Raw genomic sequence first — 20169 nt, 5'->3', positions numbered from 1 at the left:
GGAGACAGAGACCTGCTGGACCAGGAGTACAGGCAATAGCCAGAGGCACGGGGCTTGAGGCAGGGAGCAGCTAGCCCCAAACTGGAGGCTGGGCTTTTAAGAGGTGCCACAGCCTGAGTGTAAGGTGTGCAGTGTGTCACTGAGGCGCTTGTTGGCAGCATCGCACTCCTGAGAGATCATGAGTTCCCTGCAGGCTGGGTCACACCATCTGAACCCGTACCTGAAGGGCTCCTTTGCCCTTCTCTTGAAGGCCTGTCCAACATGTACCCCAGGATAGCTGTGGACATGGCCCAACACAAAACTGTAAATTTACTTAAGGCATTCTGAGGGCTGTGTGTGTGTGTGTGTGTGTGTGTGTGTGTGTGTGTGTGTAACTTGATTCTGTGTTTGACAAGCATGAGCTTCGTAAATAACAAATGTCCAAAAGTTGGACACCCTATGAGTTCAATGGCCTTACTCAGGCTATGATTTTTGTGTGTGTGTGTGTGTCACTTAATTTACTGTGGTAAAATACACATCACCCGAGACTGTCAATACTAATGAGATCAGTGCCTTAGTTACTTTTACACTGTCATATGCTATCACTGCTGCCCATTTCTGGAATGTTCTCATACCTGTAAACTGGAGCTCTACACATCAGTCACTCACTTCCCGAGCTCCTCCCCTGACTCTACCTCTCTCTGACTCTGGGGACATTTGTGCTTCTGCTGCTTCATGTAAGTGTACCCTGCTTGGCAAACTCTCTTGTTCCGCTTCTTTCGCCTGGAATGATGAGTTCAACGTTCACCCATATTCTAGCATGTACCACAACTCCATTCCTTTATAAAATGTCTTTTGGAGGGGCTTGCAAAATGGCTCAGTTCGTAAAGTGCTTGCTGCACAAACATGAGGACCTGAGTTCAAATCCCCAGCATTGACAGGGAAAGCTGGACTTGTGTACACCTGTGGTTCTAACCCTGGGTTACAGAGAACAGGTTTCCCCGGGGAGGCCTTGACCAATTGATGAGTTCCGGATTCAGTGAGGTATTCTGTCTCAAAAGTAAGGTGGAGAGTAACAGAGAAAGCTGCCTGATAGCAACCGCTGGCCTAGACACACATGCACACACACATACCTCTCAAACTCTGGGATGAAAGCATGTGCCACACCTGAAAGATAAATAATTTAAAAAAATTCCTTTTTAGTTTTCTTCAGTGTTGGGGATGGGGTTTTTGACCTTGTTCATTCTAGGCAAACAGTCAATCTCTGAGCTATATCCCCAGTGCAGTTCTTTTTTATTTTCTTTTTTTGTTTTGGTTTTTTGGTTTTGTTTGTTTGTTTTTTTGAAGATTTATTTATTTGTTTTATGCATATGAGTACACCATTGCTTTCTTCAGACTCACCAGAAGAGGGCGTCAGATATCATTACAGATGTTGTGAGCCACCATGTGGTTGCTGGGAATTGAACTCAGGACCTCTGGAAGAGCAGTCGGTGTTCTTAACCGCTGAGCCATTTCTCCAGTCCCCCAGTGCCCTTCTTAAAATCTCTTAGTTTTTCCAGGTACTATGCAGCCTAGGCTGGCCTGGAGCTCAAATGTGACCCACACAGACCTTGAACTCACAGCTTCCTGCCTTTGCCTCCCCAAGGCTAGGATTATAGGCATGCACCATACTTTTCAGACTTTCTACATGGGTCTGGGATCATGCCCAGTTCTAGAAAGTAATTTTTGTTGCAATAAACACACATACCACCACCACAGTGATGCTGGGCCATCCAGTCGTGTGCCTGCTCATTTGTCCTGGTGAACGCCTTATGTGTGTATAACTGTTTGTATTCTGGGTTGATATTAGCCCTCAGCAGCAGCCACTGGCACTCTTTGTCACTTAACTTCGTGTCTTCTTGTTTGTCATTGGCAGAATCTTTATTAATTCATTTTCTGTGTGGATGCACACATAGAGGGCAGAGCGCAGTTTGTAGGAAGTCAGTTCTTTCCTACCATATAGGGCCCAGGGATTGAACTTGGGCCCTCAGCTTTGGCAGCAAACACCTTTGCCCCAGTAGCATATTTCTTCTCAACCAATCAATCCCTATTTATTTTAGTTTTTGGACTTCTGTTACAGGAATCCCATCAGACTTTAAGATCTTTCTGGGTAAAATGAGAATATTCATGTAGCAGGGAGAAGCAGGCATCTGGCTGTTGTTGCTATTTATGACTGACATATTTCTGTATACACCACCCAGAATCTAGAGCCTTCTTTTTGAGGAAGGGGCCGTAGCCTCTAACACCAGAGAGAATCGAGAGGCCCCCTGCTCATAACATTTTGTGCTTCAACTTCAAGACTTTCAGCTGACGTCTGTCTGGAGTCCCAGAAAGTTCTGAAGGAGTTTAAAAGTCTGAGGTAAGAACCTGGCCTGGTGTTGAAAGAAAGAAAACTAAATTCAAGACTTTAAAGCCCTAGCTAGAAAGTTTATTCAAGGTCCATGTCTCATGTGGCTTGCCTGTTAGGAGGGCTTTTTGGGCTTAGAGCAAAGAACAAAGGCTGTAAAGTCATCCCAGGAACCAACTAGCCATTGAGATAAGAAAGGCACTGCAAGGACAATCTCAGCACAAGCTCAAGATGAGTAATGGGCCACCTGCTGATATGGTTTGGGCTTAACCAGATGTCCTGCTGACCAAGATAAACACCCTCCCTTTAGAGTTACTCTCTGATGTTTAAATTGCCCATTTGTGTGAAACTGCGCCAATTCTCCCCCTACCCCCACTCTTTTCCTATATAAACCCCTAACTTTTGAGCCTCGAGGCTCATTATCTCCTGTGTGAGATGCATGCCGGTCTGCAGCTCCGTACTACCTCGTGTAATTGCATCAAGACGGCCTTTTCATGATTTTTGGGTGCATGCCGAATCGGGAACAGAGTGGGGGTTCCCCACTAGGTTCTTTCAGTGTTTCCTGTATGAGCCCATAACCCCTTCCTATGACTAATGGGCTTTGGGTTCACTAAGCCAGAACAGAACCTAGGGAGAGGGAAGCCATGCTGAAGAGACGCCACTTTGTAGTAAAGATCAAATGGAGGTCTATCTTAACAGGTTTTGTTTGGAAACAGGTCTTTTTAGAGCTCAGATTGGCCCCAAATTTGCTATGTGGCCAAGGTTGGCCTTGAACTCCTGATAATCCTGCCTCTACCTCCTGAGTGCTTGGATCACTTTGTATACCAGCACACTTAGCTCATCTTTCTGTTTTGACTCTGTCAAGTTATCAGGCTAGATCATCAGTGAGAAAATTGAGAGTTTCCATGATGCAGTAGCCTTGAGTGACCCCAAATAGCATCTTTGCGTGGCCTCTTTTCTGATGGCGGGGACTCACTTTCCAGTACTGCCTGCCTTTCGCTTGGAGCAGGTAGAGTTCATCATCTTCTAGTTATCCAGCGGGCACAGCCTGAGATCAGCTGGCTCCCCTCCCCCACTATCTGAGAAGGTAAAAGGCGATGTCCTGCCTGCCCCAAGCTTAGCTGCCCTTTTGTGACCCAACCAGGCCTGGAACTCTCCTTTAGGCTGGTTTCCCAGGGCTCCCTGACAGTGGGCTCAAAGCTCCAAGGCCAGCCCACTGAAGACAGCCCCGTCTGACGGATTCCTCTTCCTTTTTTATTGCAAATTCATTTGTTAAAAAAAATAAAGCCTTGGTCCAGGAATTCAGGGGCAAGGGGTGGGAGATGCTGGCCGGGGGCAGATGGGTCCCCTGAAAGGCTTTTAGGCTGTTTCCTCTAAGGGGCCTATTGTCCCCGACTCCTCATCAGAAATGCTAAGTCAGGGGCCCTGGGGGTTGTCACTTCCCTGGGACTAGACTGACACTTGTATACTGAGAGGAAGTACCATTGGTTCCAAACACTGCCCTAGGACCCCTCCGCCCCTGACACCAACTGGAGAGGGAGGGGACAAGGGCCTCCCTGGGAGGTGGAAATGGGAACAGTTTTATCTGCTCAGGGGCCTGCATTACTGGCTTGTGGCTTGGTGTATAGTAATTCTCTTTACTTTATACTGGATTGTTTTGATTTTCTGTATCCACACATGAATTCAGGCCTCAGCAGCCTTCCCCTCCTCTTTCCCCCACCTTCCAGGGACCAAGCACAGGCCCTGGTAAGTCAGGAGCAGGGCCCAGAGGCACTGCTCCCAGAACCTCCCTGGCTGCTGCCCCCGACTCCCGGACTCCTAGTCTCAATGATTGTAAGCTCGAGTTTGAGGGCAAAAGCCAGAGCTCCAGCAGTTCGCACAAGCTAGGCTTGGCCACCAGTCCCGACACACCAGTTTAAGAACCGAGTAGCTGGAAAGAGCAGAGAGAGGCAATCGAATCAGTGCAGCATGCCGGGAAGAACAGATGCAGGACTCCAGAGATCCCACACCAGGTTCCCACACCAGGTTCTGGTGCCAACCTGAGCTTTAGAGGAAGAATTGGGGTTGGGGTCTGCATGGCCAAGCTATCCTGGCAAGGTGCAGCCTGCCTATCATGGGCTCAGTTCTGGCTCTGTGACAGTAGTCTGAGAAAGGCCTCTCCACGGTCAGCACTTGAGGGAGCCACTTGGTTCCCACCAGATGGTCATCTCTGCTCTTTCATGGGTAGTTGCTCTCCATTAGGGAGTGATGTGCCTTACAAAACCTCACTCTTCATGGAACCCAAGGTGAGCGCGAGGTTAGACTTGACCTTCTACTGTGCTTGCAGCCCTAACAGGGAAGAGATGGGTTATACAGGTTAGCAGGCTCTGCCAATCTGTTCTCTGTAGTGTGGTCAACACTGTGACTACAAGCAATGGAGGGAAGAAAACTTACTCCCACTTCTCAGTGACTCTAAGTTGTGTCAAGTTGACACTAAAGCCTAACCAGCATACATGTAGACATGTTAAGGGATGTAGGCGGCTCGCAGTGGAGGAGTCTGGTGGAAGGAAGGCAGAGAGGCCAGGCTGCGATTCTGTCTACCTGTGGAGTTAACACTTAAAGTAAAAATGGTTTCTCCAAGGCCCGTTCCACACCAGTGCCTTGGGTTCAGCCCTCAGTAATGCTTCCCAGCCACAAATAAAATATGGGGCTAGGCTGGGGACATAGCTCAATTTGGAATATTTGCTGAGCATGCACAAAGTCCTGGGTTCAGTCCCCAGCACTGATAAGAGGAATTTAGTGGCACTTGAGGATAGAATCAAGCCGGGCGTGGTGGCGCACGCCTTTAATCCCAGCACTTGGGAGGCAGAGGCAGGCGGATTTCTGAGTTCGAGGCCAGCCTGGTCTACAAAGTGAGTTCCAGGACAGCCAAGGCTATTCAGAGAAACCCTGTCTCAAAACAAAAAACAAAAAACAAAAACAAAAAAACAAACAAACAAACAAACAAAAGAATCATGAAGATTAGGAGACCAAAGTCATCCTTGGATATACAACAGGTTCAGGGAAGCTTGGTTGGTATGTGATGTTCTGTCTAAACTAATGAAAGAAGACGGAGAGATATGGTTTGGAACAAAGTCTGTCTTTTTCCTATGTTGGAATTTCCTCTGGTAGTTACACTCTGGGGAAGGGGCTAATGTAAGAGGGCTCCTTTGGGTGCCACATGGGATGGATGAAAGTTTGTCTGATATGAGTGGATGTCTGGTATGGGTCTGGGTGCCATTGGGGCATCCTTTGGATCAGCAAATTCTGGATTCAGTGGGACGTTTCAGAGCTCAGGCAAGTTTTGGGAGCCTCTTGTACATGAGCCCACCTACCTGTGAGTTTTGTTGTGTTGCTGACAAACCCAGCAGATACCTTGAGCGAGGAGGGGCGGGGGTTGGGGGGGCAAAGCTTTTCTGGAGTGCAGTACTGGGTGTTCCCTCTGGGAGGTGATTTGCAGGACAGAGTTACTGTGGCCCTTGAGACCCTCTTCTCTCCCTCCACAGTGCTGCTCTGGGCTACAGTCCTCTTGGCTTCATCCTCGGTTTTGGGCAAGTGGCCCACTTGTGTCCCCACCACTCTGAGCCACACTGGGCCTTGGATGTGAAGCAATCCATTCTGAGCCTGTGCAGAGCTGTCCCAAGGTCCATGAGTCCAAGGCCCTTGAGGAGGTGAGGCTAGAGCCAGAAGGGAAGGGAAGGGGAGTGGAGGTGGGGCAGGAGAATGATGCTCTATGGAACATCTCAGGTAGACATTCTGAGCCAGTGTCCCACCACATACAAGAGTCAAAGGTCTCAGCTGCTCAAGACCAAGGACTTATCGATGTGCTCCCTAGAGAGTGATCACTCCTCCCTGTACACTCTGCCACTGCCTGGGATGGTTAAGTGTGCACATTCACAGCCTACTCTCCTCTGCCATTCTCCCTTATTCCTTTGCTCAGTCCCTCCTCCCTTCCGTTCCTTTCCCTCCTCCCTCCCTCCTCCTTCCTCTTTTCTTACTCACTCTGTCTCCTTTCCTCCTCTCTTCCTCCTCCTCCTCCTCTTCCCTCTCCCCTTTGCCCCCTCCTCTCCCCCAATCATTCCCCCTCCCTCTTTGCCCCTTCCACATCTTTCTGCAATGGCAGATGTGTGCTCTGGACAGTGACCACCTAAATAAGGAAGAAAGGGTCACATTTACATCAACCCTTATTCCTGAGAGTCCTGGTCCCTAGGGGTCTGAGAGGCCAGGAGCCTTGTCCACACTGCATCTCCTAGCTCTTCTGGCTGCCACAACCCTTCCTATCCCTGGGCTCCTGTCTGCTGGACTTTCCCATTCCCAATGTCTAATCTCCCAGCGTCCTCTGCCTGTTCTGTTGTCACTGCCCAGGTGAGGATGGACCCTTAGCCCTTCCTGTTAGTGCAGCTCCTGAAAGTGACCTGGGTCCCAGGACACCGTCTGAGTATGTGTTTATCCTGGTCCAGTCCAGTTCAGCTTCCAGCCTAAACTGTTGGCAGAGCTTCCGGGTCGCTGTCCTGCAGGAGGCTGCCTGTGAGGAGCGGTGCAGAGCCGGGTCCCTGCTCCAGAAGGCCAGCGCTGTGCACACATTGGCACACTCCTCCCTCACACTGCAGTGTGTGGTAGCCCAGGACCCATCCATCACAGGTGGCTACCCCTTCTACCCTGGCCACAGTGGGAGGGAGGATGTGAGGAGCCTCAGAGGGCCCACATGGGCCTTCCCTGCCTGTGTACCCCGAACTCTCTCAGAAGTGATCTTTGTTAGGAGCTAAGCTCTTCTAGAAGTTTCTGTAGGCTCTCTGCAGGCTTGCTCTTATCCCTTCTCTTAATTGTCTCCAGGTGAAATCTTCTGGTCTGAGCCCTTGGAGGACAATTTGCCTTACATTCCAATGACTCTTTTAGATTCCTGATTTTTAGAAAGTTCCTGCTAACATGCAACTTCCCTTTGAAGTGGGTCTCTGTTACAGCTGTACATAGAAAGAACTGACTAAGGCCTATGTCTGAAGCAAAGAGAAATATTTTTTGGCTTTGCATGTTTGTTTCTTTTGCCTTTTTAAAGGAGCCAATTATTCCTCCAAATAAGGAAATAAGAATATTATTATTTAAAAATATTTTTAATTATTACTTTTTAACCTTTATTTTTATTTTATGTGTATGGGTATTTTGTCTGACGTATGTTTATGCATCAAATGTGTGCAATGCCTTTGGAGACCAGAAGAGGACATCAGCTCTCCTGGGACTGGAGTTACAGATGTTTATAATCCACCATGTGGATTGCTGGGAGTTGAACCAGGTCCTCTGAAAGAGCAGCAAGTACTCTTAACCACTGGGCCATCTCTGCAGCCCCAAGAACATTATTTTTACTTTCAATTGTTTTTGTGGTTGTTGTTTTGTTTTTTAGAGATAATGTCTCATGTAGCCCAGGATAGCCTTGTAACAGTGTAAGAGGAGATGGCCTTAAGCCCCTGATTCTCCTGAGGGCTCAGATTACAGGCATGCACCACCATGCTTGGCTTTGGTTTTCAGGATAGGGTCTAATTTGTTATATGGTCTTGGTTGGCCCCAAACTCTCAATCTCTCTGTGATTCATCTTATTTTCCTTTTTCCTGCACTAGGAATTGAACACAGGGCCTCATGAGTGCCAGACAAGAACTCTACTATCAAGCTACATCCTACCCTTCTAGAATTAATATTTTTTGAAAAACACCTTAATTGAGGGTATGGACAGACAGAGTGTTTACCAGGTAAATGCTGGCCATGAGAGCATGCGACAGGGAGTTTGGACTCCAGAAACTTCACCAAAAGCAAGGTGCAGGCTGGAGAGACAGTTCAGTGACAAAGGACATGTACTGTTCTTGCAGAGGAACGAATTTGGATCCCAGCACCCTTGCTGAGTGGCATACAGCCTCCTGTAACTCTGGCTCCAAGGGATCTGATGCATGCGTGCGCACGCGAGCGCGCGCGCACACACACACACACACACACACCCCTTTCCTGAGGTGTATTTCACCCTGTGCTGCCACTCTGTGAAGTGCGCATCCAAGCTGGGTATGGTGGATCCCACCAGCACTGAAGAGGCTGGGGCTGGAAGCAGGAGGGTTGATGGGAGTTCAGGACAGCAAAAACCAAAGAACCAAAAGACCAAAGCAACCCAGAGATCGAAGTGTCTGATCCAATATTGATTCTGACATACTCAGAGATATACACCCACCGCCTCGATCACTTTCAGGGTGTATCATCCCCAAAGCAACCCCCATTCACTAGCTATCATCCCACCATGTATGGCACGAAGCCGGCCTCCATTCCTAATTAGTGCTGAACAGGACCTCATTGTCTGAGGTAAAGTTAGTGTTGACATGTGACCGCCATGGGCTTGTCTGCCTGACAGGTGGGGCCTTAGGATGTGTCCTGTCCTTGCATTGGCTGAGGCTATACTCTTCCTTTCACCCTCAGGGAATGGGTACCCTGTTTATGTCTCTGCTATAACCTCATGTGTGCCTCTCTTTTTCAGAGCATACTGACGGACTCATTTGAAGAATTGAAGGCACAGCTATCAGGGGCCTCTGATTCTAACTGCCTTGCTATCTCAGATACAGACTTCAAAGACTTGAGTCCCAGCAGCCTGAATGGGAGGAGACACTGTCCCCAGTCACAGTGACCCTGGCAACTGCATTGGTGAGGAGGCCATGTGTGGCTCAGCCCGCCAGCTTTGAGGTAAGTTCCACCAGCCCTATGCTGGACTCTGCCCTAGGCTGAGCACCTTGTCCATACTCTCCTCTTCTTGCCTAACTTTACCTATACACCTCAACTGCCGCGGGCTGGACTCAGTCAGTCCCTCAACTCGTGGGAGAAATCAGGGTCCCGGTACTCAGGTGGGCAAGAAGTCGGTGAATTACAAACAGACAAGAACACAAGGGAGTGTTATATCTGAATGTAATTTCTCAAAGCAAGCATCAGACTTATAATACAGAAGGAAAATTAGTTAGGTGACACATCAGCCAAGGTACATTGAAGTTACCTGATGCTTAATGACTCTTTACACAAAATAGAGAAAGTGCATACATAAAAGCTAGCAGGAGCCAGGGGTGGTGGCACACGCCTTTAATCCCAGCACTAGGGAGGCAGAGGCAGTCGGATTTCTGAGTTCAAGGCCAGCCTGGTCTACAAAGTGAGTTCCAGGATAGCTATACAGATAAACCCTGTCTTGAAAAACCAAAAACCAAAAAAAAAAAAAAAAAAAAAAAAGCCAGCAGGAACCAGGCAGTGTTTGCAACTAAGCTAAGATCAGCCCTATCTAAAGTCAGCTATTCTCAGGAGCCAGGTGAAAGGGCTAATATGCCCAGGTGCAATTCTAGTCTATTGTACAACCCACCACCAGGGGGTTTCTGCTCTTGTTAACCTTTTCATGAATAATGTAATACTCGGTTCCTCCTTAAACCACAACCCTCCTTCTTCCTAGACCATTGTAAATTCTTGCATATGGGAGTGACTTGGCTGTTAATTCTAAGTTTACTTTTAGAACTTGTCCTGAGATTTCTACTCTTATCCAGTAAAATACTGAAAGAAAGCACACAAGACCCTCCACAGACTCCGACATATCTGGAGTATATCCGTTTATGGAACACCAGAGACTCTCTAAGAGACAAGTTTCCATGAAACTTTTTGCCTCAGGACTGCGGCCAAACTTTTGGACTTGTCAGGCAGACTCCACTGGAGTGGGTATGGCACTCAACCTTTGCTCTGTGCTGAGGCCAGAAGCCAAGGACCTCATTCTTATTATTCAAGTAAACTCTCAAAAAAATTCCTACCTGTGTGCCCATTTTACAGGTGAGGAAACTTAAGCTTACAGAATTTAGGGACCATACTCAAAGCCACCTAGCTAGGAAGTAGCAGAGCTGAGCATTTCTCCAAGCTGATCCCACAGCAGGGCTTCTTACCCTGAGCATTATTTGCTGTAGGGTTGAGGTGCTCTGTACATTGTGGTATACAGAAGAAGCAATCTGGTCTCTACCAGCTAGATGCCAGCACCTTCCCTGCCTGTAGTCATAACAATCATGTCAGCATCTCTGGGTGTACTGCTATACTTTGTCACCTCACAGCCCTGCTCCAGGAACGGGAGCTGTGGGAAGCCACAGGACAGACCTGCTTCCCCTGTCCAGCCAAGAGCACTTCTTGACCTCAGGCTGAACATTTCCCTTGGGTAACTCAGGGCAAGGTGCACTATGGGGTCTGGGTCTCCCCGAGGAGACAAGCAGTGCCTGTGTCATATTCCCTAGGAGACCCTTTGGGACAAAAAATAAGTTGTTAGGCTTTCCAGGGAATCCCTAGCCCACATCCACCAGATCCCACATCCCTGGGAGGACCAAGTCTCCTTGCGTTGCCAGGAGACTACAATGGCTGCCCCTTCCTAAGACCAGTAGCCCCAGACAAGGTTTGTTTTCAATCCTGAAACAAAGTCAGGACTTGGTGCCCCGTAGAGAACAAACTCCCAGTGTGTTCTGTCTCTGTCTCTGTCTGTCTCTGTCTCTCTTTCTCTCTCTCAGGCAGGTGTTGGTAATGTAGGGGGCAGTAGCCTAGCCGAAGCTTTCACCAGGAGGCCAGCAGAAGGAAAAATGCCTGCTGGGTTGGCTGGGAGAGGAGCAAGCACATTTGTTCTGAAAGAAAACTCAATCTGCACACATTTATTAAAAGCTGCCTATAGAGCCAAGTGGTTTCTTGTGTTTTGTTTTGTTTTGTTTTTCTTCTTTTTGGAGGCACTAGGAACAGGACCCAGCAGGATCCAGGACCTCATACATGCTACTTGAGTGCCGCAACACAGAGTCACACCTCAGCCAAATGCCCTAGAAACTGTGGTACACAAGATGCGTTTACTTATAGGCTATTGGTGGCTGCAGACATGTGTTCCTAAATCCTACAGCCAGGAGTTAGAGGAGAAACAAGTCCAGGACTCTGAGGCCTTCAGGCAGCATGGTGGGGTGACAGAGAGGCTCTGAAGTTACTTGAGCCAGGGCCAGCTGCAGCAGCAGCAGTCAGCCTTCTGATGCTGTCCCTGGGTACAGTGGAAGGGAAGACAGGGTGTGCTAGAGAAGGTCTATCCCAGGAAGGCTCCTGCATTCTGGGGTAGACACACTGATCTCAAGCAGTCCTCTACAGTTATCTTTTTCTATGCTTTGGAGACAGTGTCTCAGTCTGTGGCCCAGGCTGTCTAGAGCTTACGATGCCCCCCATTTGTGCCTCCCAAGTGCTGTGACTACAGCATGTGCCACCATGCTGGCTATGTCATGTGCTGTTCTGAGACCAGACTGTTGATGGTTCCATGTCAGCTCCTCAGTGTTGGGGACCTCGAACCTGTCCAGTCCATTGCAGAGCAAGCAGCAGGAGGTGGACCCAGCATGGCTCCTCTGGGCTGGCTTTTTCTGTGGCCTTGGGCTTGAGTTGCAGCAGAAGATCTGGATTAGAGGAAGGCTGAGATGAAAAGATGAGCAACCTATGGGGGTCAGGGATAGGCTTTGGAGGCCACCCTCTGTCTGTCAGTATTTGGACACCCTGTGACTGGACCCCAGCTGAGAACTGGAAATCTTGACCATGCTTTCCTGCCTAACTGTTGACAGTCACTTTTTGATAGGTGTCGTAGGGTCTGCTTAAATCCAACATAACTCAAACACCAGGTCAATGCAGATGACAAAAACTTACGGTAATCAAACCACTATTGATGGATCAGGGCCACAGAACAGTCTTGGGAGCAGAACTATGACCCTGCAGGGATGCTGAACAGCACATTTAAAGGACAAAGCCATAAAGTAAGGGAGGCAGGTGGGCTACCACACTATACATTCATATTTTGATATAAGGGGTTAAGCAAGGGAGTTTCCATCAATAGGGATAGCAGTTGGTCCCTGGGTCTTCATACATGTACTTGTTAGACCCTGCCAGCAAGATGAAAAAGTTGTCCTTGAGATGTCTGGGCTCAGACAACTATTTCCTTACAACAGAAGCTTTTCGGCTATTGGGACCTTGAATTTAGTTTCTCCTTATGATTAAATGGAGTCTGAAAACGAAATGGTAGCATTTAGAATATGTTTCCTTTGCTTGTTCCCACCGATAGGAGAAAGTTCAAGGGCCACAGATATAACTCAGCAGGTGGATTGCTTGTGTCTCGTGCACAAGGCCTTGTGTTTCATCCTCAGGACTATAGAAAACAAAACTGAATACCCAAAAACCACAACCAGCAAACAAAAGCCAGTGTGCCAGGAAGCCAGGTGCTGAGTTGGATATATGGCTTTACCACCCAGCTATCTTTTTAATGTCCAGCTTTCTCTGCGAGTGTGTCTCAGGGCAGGGGACAGGACAAGTGATCATGTGGGTTCCCTTTGGTATTCCACCCCCTTTGCATCCCAGACCTCAGAGATATTCCTGATGCTGGTGTCTGATCTTTCTGTGGATGAGCTGCCAGAAGTCTGGAGACGCCAAGGTGATTGGTAAGGGCCTTAGGCCAGGTGGAGGCTGAACCACAGGTCAAGTGCCTTTGGAGAATCCTTGGTAGGGTAGGTGGCCTTGGTACTCTCTAGGGTCCTCAGTTAGAGTGTGACTCCCACTTGCCAGGGTGGGATCCAGAATGCAAGCTTTGTGGGGCTGAGATTGCATGTGAAGGCACAGATAGAGATGGCACCGTTCCCTCTGGAGCAGTATCTGTACATGCTCAGGGATTAGCACACCAAGCACCTTGGGTCCCCCCACCCCCATGGAGGCTTCTCCCATGTCTAGTATGGGGTGCTTCAGGCTAGGATCCTACCCCACCCTCACTTCAGCCCAGCTGTGGCCAGGAAAGGTGTGAAGGGACCCTCAAACCCAGGAACATCCCTGAGTATCTCACCCCAGGGACACCAGACTCCTGAGTCACCTCAGGGTAGCTTCCCATCCTTCATAAAACATTCACATGACATGATAAGGAACATGTGCCTTTTGTGGCCGCTATCTGTAGTCATTCATCGAATCCCCAGAGTGACTCCACTGGCAAGTGCTGCCGGCATTTCTGCTCCTTGGATTTGCACAGAACATTTAGGACACTTGCCTGAAGCTACACAGCAGAGGAAGGGAAGGTTATTTCTTTTGCTGTTTAGCTCAGCTGGCCTAGAACTTACAGCAATCCTCCTGCCTTATACTCCTAAATGCTGAGATTCCAGGCCTGTGTCACCATCCCCGTCTTGGGATGGAGAATCTTGGGGTTCAGACGGTGGGGAGGCCCTTCCAGGTCAGTCTGTTTCAAGAGAGCTATAATGTCTTGAGTACCCTCTGCCCTGGCCCCTCCTGAAGGCTAGCCCCACAGACAAACAAGAGAGACGGTAGGAGGATGTGTGCAACTCACAGCATGTCTCCCTGGGAATCACAGCAGCCCTGAAGTAGGTCTTGTCACCATAGTTCCATCCAGCTGTTGAGCAGGCTGAGACTGGTCGATGCTGTAGTGTTGGGGGCAGCTGGGTGTCCACCTGTTCACCTCACTTGCATCCTGCTGCCCCAGCTTCATGTCTGCCCATGGGGAATGGCTAGGACCGAGAAGTCCTCCATACGGTCACTGTTCCCACCCCCAGTCTGCAGCAGTACAGCAAAATGTCTTTCTGGAGCCTTCTAACCTTTTTTCAGTCTTGAAATAAAAACAAAGGGGAAAGTATGAAATAGACAAAAAAATTAATAAATCCCTTGCTTATAATAAATAAATAAATAAATTTCTTGCCCAAGCTTGTAATCTAAGCTACCCTGGAGGCTGAGGCAGAAGGATCTTGACTCCAAATCTGGGTTACACAAGGAGTTTAAGGCCAGCCTAAGCAAATAGTGAAACTCTGTCTCAAATGATTCAGGGAAATAGTGTAGCACCAGAGCGCTGCTAACACGGTGCTGTGAAAATAAGATAACAAAATCACTCAACATGCATTCCCTGGAATTGGCTGAGAGCATCAAATGCTTAAACTGGGAACCACTGGCCTACTCGGGGCCTCATCCTCACGCCATCCTCTTGCTGGGTCCTGGCAGAGGGTGGGTAAGGTTCTTCTGTTAGCTAGCTCGGCATAGCAAGAGGGACACAGGCCCAGCATGGCTCCTTCCTTGCAGCATGTCCCTCCCCTGTCCCCAGCCTTGGCTTGTCCCCCATGTCTGTGACTGTTCTGCTGCTCTCCACAGGTACCCGCTGATAGATGCTCTGTCCTCCTGCGGTACTCAGAATTGTGTGGGCCTCATGAAGCAGATCATCCTGGCTAGCGAGGTGGAGTCAGATCAGGGGGGTGGAGTCAGACCAGGGGGTGGAGTCAGACCAGGAGGGTGGAGTCAGGCCAGGGGTGGAGTCAGACCAGGAGGGTGGAGTCAGACCACGCAGAGACGAGGTTGTGGTTGCTGGCCTTCACCCTAAAGCCCACAGACACTATGGTACACACACTGCTGGTGAGTCTACTCCCCAATCCCCAGCCCAACCTCCTGGGCTGGGTTGCTGGACACACGAGGGTAAACTGCTCCCATCCTGAAATTGTGTTTTTGCTTCCTAGCTCAGGGATGGAGCTGTGCCATGGTGGTATTTTCAAGGAAGGATTTACTGTCTTAGATCTGGTTCTCATGTAGGGAGCAGAGCTTTCTCTATGTACTAGGCTGGCCAGGAACTTGTTACAGAGCTCAGGCTGCCCTCAAATTATGCATCATCCTGCCTCTGTCTCCCAAGTTCTGAGACTCCGTGTGTGTGCCACCATAGCAGTGAGAACTGGATTTGAGTTTCAGCGATGCATATGGCTGTGATGTTATGTGAGCCAATGACTCAACATTCCTGAACTTTTCTATAATCAATGTGAATATGGATGCGTGTTTGCATGTATATGGGTGCATATTCATAGAGGCAAGGTTAATTTTTTTCTTTTCTTTTCATTCTTCTATCTGTTTTGTTTGTTTGTTTGTTTTTGTTTTTGTTTTGACAGAGTTTCTCTGTGTATCCTTGCCTGTCCTGTCCAGGAACTCGCTCCCTAGACCAGGCTGGCATCTAATTCACAGAGATTCACCCTGCCTCCTCCTCTGCCTCACAAAAGCTGGGATTATAGGCGTGTGCCACCTCCCAGAACTCACTGATGCAGGCAAGTCTAGATAGCCAGCTTGCTCAGAGGCTCCCCATCTCTCCCTTACAAGTGCCTGAGTTACAGGCGGCCACCACACTCATCCCAGCCATCTCCCTAGCCCTTCTGGGACAAACCAGTCTCAACTGGTTTTGTTAAGCGTGGACCTAGTTCTTTTGACCTAAGCTTGTGGTGAGAGATGACATGCTGTGTGTAAAGCAGGTCTCCAGGTGCTCAGCACCCAACTAGAACCTGTTAAATAAGGGCCACCACGGGACTGGAGAAATGGCTCAGTGGTGTCCTTGCAGAGAACCCAGGTTCAGGTCCCAGAATCTGCACAGGGTAGCTCACAACTCTTCTAGTTCCAGAGGATCTGATCTCCACAGATGGCATATTTTCACACCAACACACTCACATACACATAATTAGAACAAAACAGAACCAGAGCTGCTGTTTAAAGAAACAACCATCACCAACACAAAAAACTTTATCTGGGCGTGTTGCAATGCAGAGCTCTGTGAAACTGTCCAACAGTTTCTATCAATGAGCAGAAGCCTAGTTTCCATCACAATGATGTTGGGGATGCTCATCCCACTGTCGCAGACTCAGAGCAGTGAGGAGATGAATAGCCAGCATTTGTGGCCCTACTCAGTGGCTAGGCTTAGCCAGCCAGGGTTCCCAGAAGCGTCAGGAGGACCCCAACACCGATGAAGGTCTTGGTTCCTCTGAGCCCCAACAGCTTTTTGAGGGTGGATATGGAGCACCCAAACCTTAAAGCCTTGATCCTGGTTCCACAGGCTATATGTCGTGCTCAAAGACACAAATTTAGGAATCAACTTTGAGCCAGGTCTAGACTGGGCCCTAAATGACTCACATCCGCAATCCACCAGGTGCCACATTAGTCATAAACACCATCCAAGGGCTGGGCAGGCTTGTCTCCCTCCATCCTTCCTCACCTCTCCTCTCCCACTTATCTTTTCTTTGCATGGTGTGGAGACGAAGCATAGACGAGACATAGAGGTCGTCCTTTGCCAGCACAGTCTGAGTTTCCCTGTCATATGGTGGAGCTCTGCTGTGGATCAGGAGATTGCTGACAAAGCAAGTCACTGGGGCAGACAGGTGTGAGGAGAGGATAGCAGTGGGTTTGGTTTTGGTCAAGATCACAATAAACAGCCTTTCTACTTCAAGGTAGAGTAAATGCTGACTGATGCCTGTGTCTCTAATTTTTAAAAAAATTTGCCTGAATATGATCATATCTTTAGTTTTTAAAAATTACCTAATTGTTGTCATGTATATGAGGCACATGAGTGGAGGCCAGAGGACAGCTTTTGACAGGTCAGTTCTCTCCTTCCACCCTGGTGTCTATAGATCTAGCTTAGCTTACCAGAACTGAGTCAGGTGCCTTCTATTTTGATATATACAGAAAAAAGCTGAAATGTGCTTTAAAGCTATTTGTGCTTGTGGATTTTCATAGAAGACATACGCTGAGATGCGTGCACCAGGATGCATGTACTCTGAAATGCACACACACACATATACATACACATGGGTACATTTGCATATCCATGCAGAGATACATTTGTACACTCATATTCATACATACATATACCTTTGTATACACTCATACACATACACACATAACACATTCACACACACATACACACCAACATTTACACATACAAATTTCATATATTAATTCTCTCTCTTTTACACAAACACACACGCACACAAATGCTGAGATTCCAAAAACACTTGCTGGTAGAGAGGTGTTCATGTGGCCCCATGTGAGCACTTTGTACCTTGCACTCTCATGTGGACCACAGCAGAACTCCGTCAGCACTGGGTGGTCTCAGGCTGACATTTACACTCAGGGCCCCAGGAATTGTGTTTTTCAGAACTGAGTCCGGGAATCCAACCCCAAGGCTAAGGCAGGGCTGTGTCTCCTATGGGCTGGGTAACATGAGGCAGGTTACTTCACGTCTCTGAGAAGCTAGCATGAGAACAGAATTGACAAGAAGAGATGGAAGAGAGATGTGGCAGCAGAGCCTGGTGTGCTGTGAGCGAGGGGCATGAGCTGCATGCAGACTGAGCGTGCATGCTAGGAGGCACACTGGGTGCAGGCGCTCATTGCTAGGTTCACAGGCACCTCTGCAGCTAGTGGTTAGACTAAGACAGTCCAAAGAATCTAACGGCCAAGCTTGCACTTAGAGAAATTATATTAAAAACAAAGGTAGTGGATGCCTTCTGACTGTGCTAGTGAACCAGTTGTCTTCATGACACCTCTGAGCTGATTCCAGCATCCAGCCCTGGCCTCTCAGTTTTTCATGGGAGGCTTCGGTTTCTCTGAGTGCACCAAAGGACTCTATCCTGCCCTTGGGGACCTTCTGGTCTCTGGCAAGAGAACTTCTCTCTTTTGCAGCTTCCCGGTAGGAGTGCCACAGTCTGCTCAGGACACTGGCTCATCCATTTGATACAGAGACAACTTGGGCTCATTTCTTGCCCTTGGGAGAGGGCAGGAGCTATTCTGCTGTGTGTGGGGGGTGTCCAGACCCTGTGACCAAAATCCTCTACCCACTTCTGTTTAGCAACCTTCACCTTGTCAGTCTAGCTGGCAGCCTGGACCAGGGTCACTCAGCTCAGTGCTGCTGATGTAGGTGGGAGCAGATAACTGTGGGATGTCTTACCCAAGAGAGGCCATTTGGTAAGATCCCTGGTCTTGGGTCATGACAACCACATCCTCCCTGCCTCCTACAGCTTTTGTAGTTCCCTCCATTGCTTTGCATCGTGTCTCACTCTGTGGTCTAGGTTGGCTTTGAACTCCTGCTCCTCCTGCCTCAGCCTCCAGTGTGCTACAACTGCAGTCCTCTAGTACCACATCCAGCAGTGACATTTTGACCAAATTTGATATTTTTTTTTCTGGTGCTCAACCTCTGACTCAAGGACCATGCACATACTGGACAGGTTCTATGCCTCTGGGTGACACCCCTCACCCTCCTAACCTTTTTTTAAAAGATTTATTTGTTTGTTTGTTTGTTTATATTATGAATATGAACACATCATTGCTATCTTCAGACACACCAGAAAAGGGCACCAGATCCCATTACAGATGGTTGTGAGCCACCATGTGGATTCTGGGAATTGAACTCAGAACCTCTGGAAGAGCAGTCAGTGCTTTTAACTACTGAGCCATTTCTCCAGCCCCACCCCCTTTTATAAGGAATAATTTTTTAATGATTTCCGAGTTTTCTTTCTTTTCCCTTTTCCTTCCTTCCTTCCTTCCTTCCTTCCTTCCTTCCTTCCTTCCTTTCTTTTAAAGATTTATTTATTTATTTTATGTATGTGAGTACACTGTAGCTGTCTTCAGACACACCAGAAGAGGGCATCATATCCCATTACAGATGGTTGTGAGCCTATGTGGTTGCTGGGAATTGAACTCAGGACTTCTGGAAGAGCAGCCAGTGCTCTTAATTTCTGAGCTAGTCCTCTCTCCTAACTCTTATTCTGTGTCCCCAGATTCCCCCTAGACATGACAGAAATGTTCCTGTTCCCCTTTAGTCTAAAAGCATAGATCTCTATGCTGGGGGCTGGGATCTCTCTAGAAACAGGCCATGCAGAGTCCCTTATTCACTGTGGGAGGTAGAGGCCAGGCCACTGTGAGTTTAGGAAATGCCACACTGAATCAGGTTTGGGGAGGATTGAGGTCTCTTTCATAAGTTATTTACCAGACTTCTTGGGGTGGGTGGGCTGTTGTCTATCCCTAGCGTCGCTGCAGTCTCCAGAGGCCAGCCCGGAGGCCTTCCTTGGCATCTCAGCCCTGGCACACAACCTCTGTACTGCTCTGGGTGGGCACTGCCAACAGCTACCTGGAGTTGACTCGCTTGTGAGGATTCTGGGAGAGGCTTTGGGTATGAGCTGTAGCTTCCCAGAACCTGTGGATGCTGGCCAAGTGAGTAGAGCTAGAGTCTTAGCACTAGGTTCAGGTCTTGCCTGGCAGGTCATCCTTGGATAAACGGGAGGCTGGAGGCCCTTCCAGGCCTCATCCAGGCCATGTTTTTGCAGCTTCAGCTTGTGCTGAAGGCTATCAGCAATGCAGGTCTGGCAGCCGCAGCTCTCACCCCTGTGCCGAGCACCTGCACATCCCTGCGGGGAAGCTCTCCAGAGATCTGGCTGGCGGGCGGCCATCCAGGCCTTCAGAAGGATTCCCTTGATCTTTGATCTGCAGACGTGAGTCCTTATGTTTTCCCCCCTCTGGCTATGATTGGGTAATGAGCAAACTTGACGCAGGTGTCAATTCACTTCTCCCTTCAAAATTATTACGAATTTACTGAGCAGTTCCTATGTGCTAGGTCTAGCATGAGCAGGTATTTTGCCCCTGTTCTCTAGAGTCTGTTTGGTGTTGCAAGCTGGTTACGCACCTAATAAACACACAAATAAGCATGTAGTTTCTGATACTGCCACATGGTTCAACCCCACATGTAGCAGTACTGGTAGGCTCTGTGAGCTACTTCTGGGCCTGCTATCTGCTCTTGTAAATAAAGCTTTATTATCGCACAGAGCTATGGGCTCTCTAGGGCTTCTTTATTGCTACAACTGTTGAGCGGAATCTTTGCACGAGAGCTGCAAGGCCCAAGATAGTTATTCCTGTATCTTTGCGGGAAAAGCTTGCCCACTGCCCATCACTAGGTCTTGCCCATGAACCACTGAGCT

This window comes from Mus caroli, unplaced genomic scaffold (genome assembly GCF_978045245.1).
Source record: "Mus caroli unplaced genomic scaffold, Mus_caroli_1 scaffold_17, whole genome shotgun sequence".
Classification (NCBI taxonomy): Eukaryota; Metazoa; Chordata; class Mammalia; order Rodentia; family Muridae; genus Mus; species Mus caroli.
The sequence above is the reverse complement of the archived record's forward strand: the minus strand, read 5'-3'. Positions refer to the sequence as shown.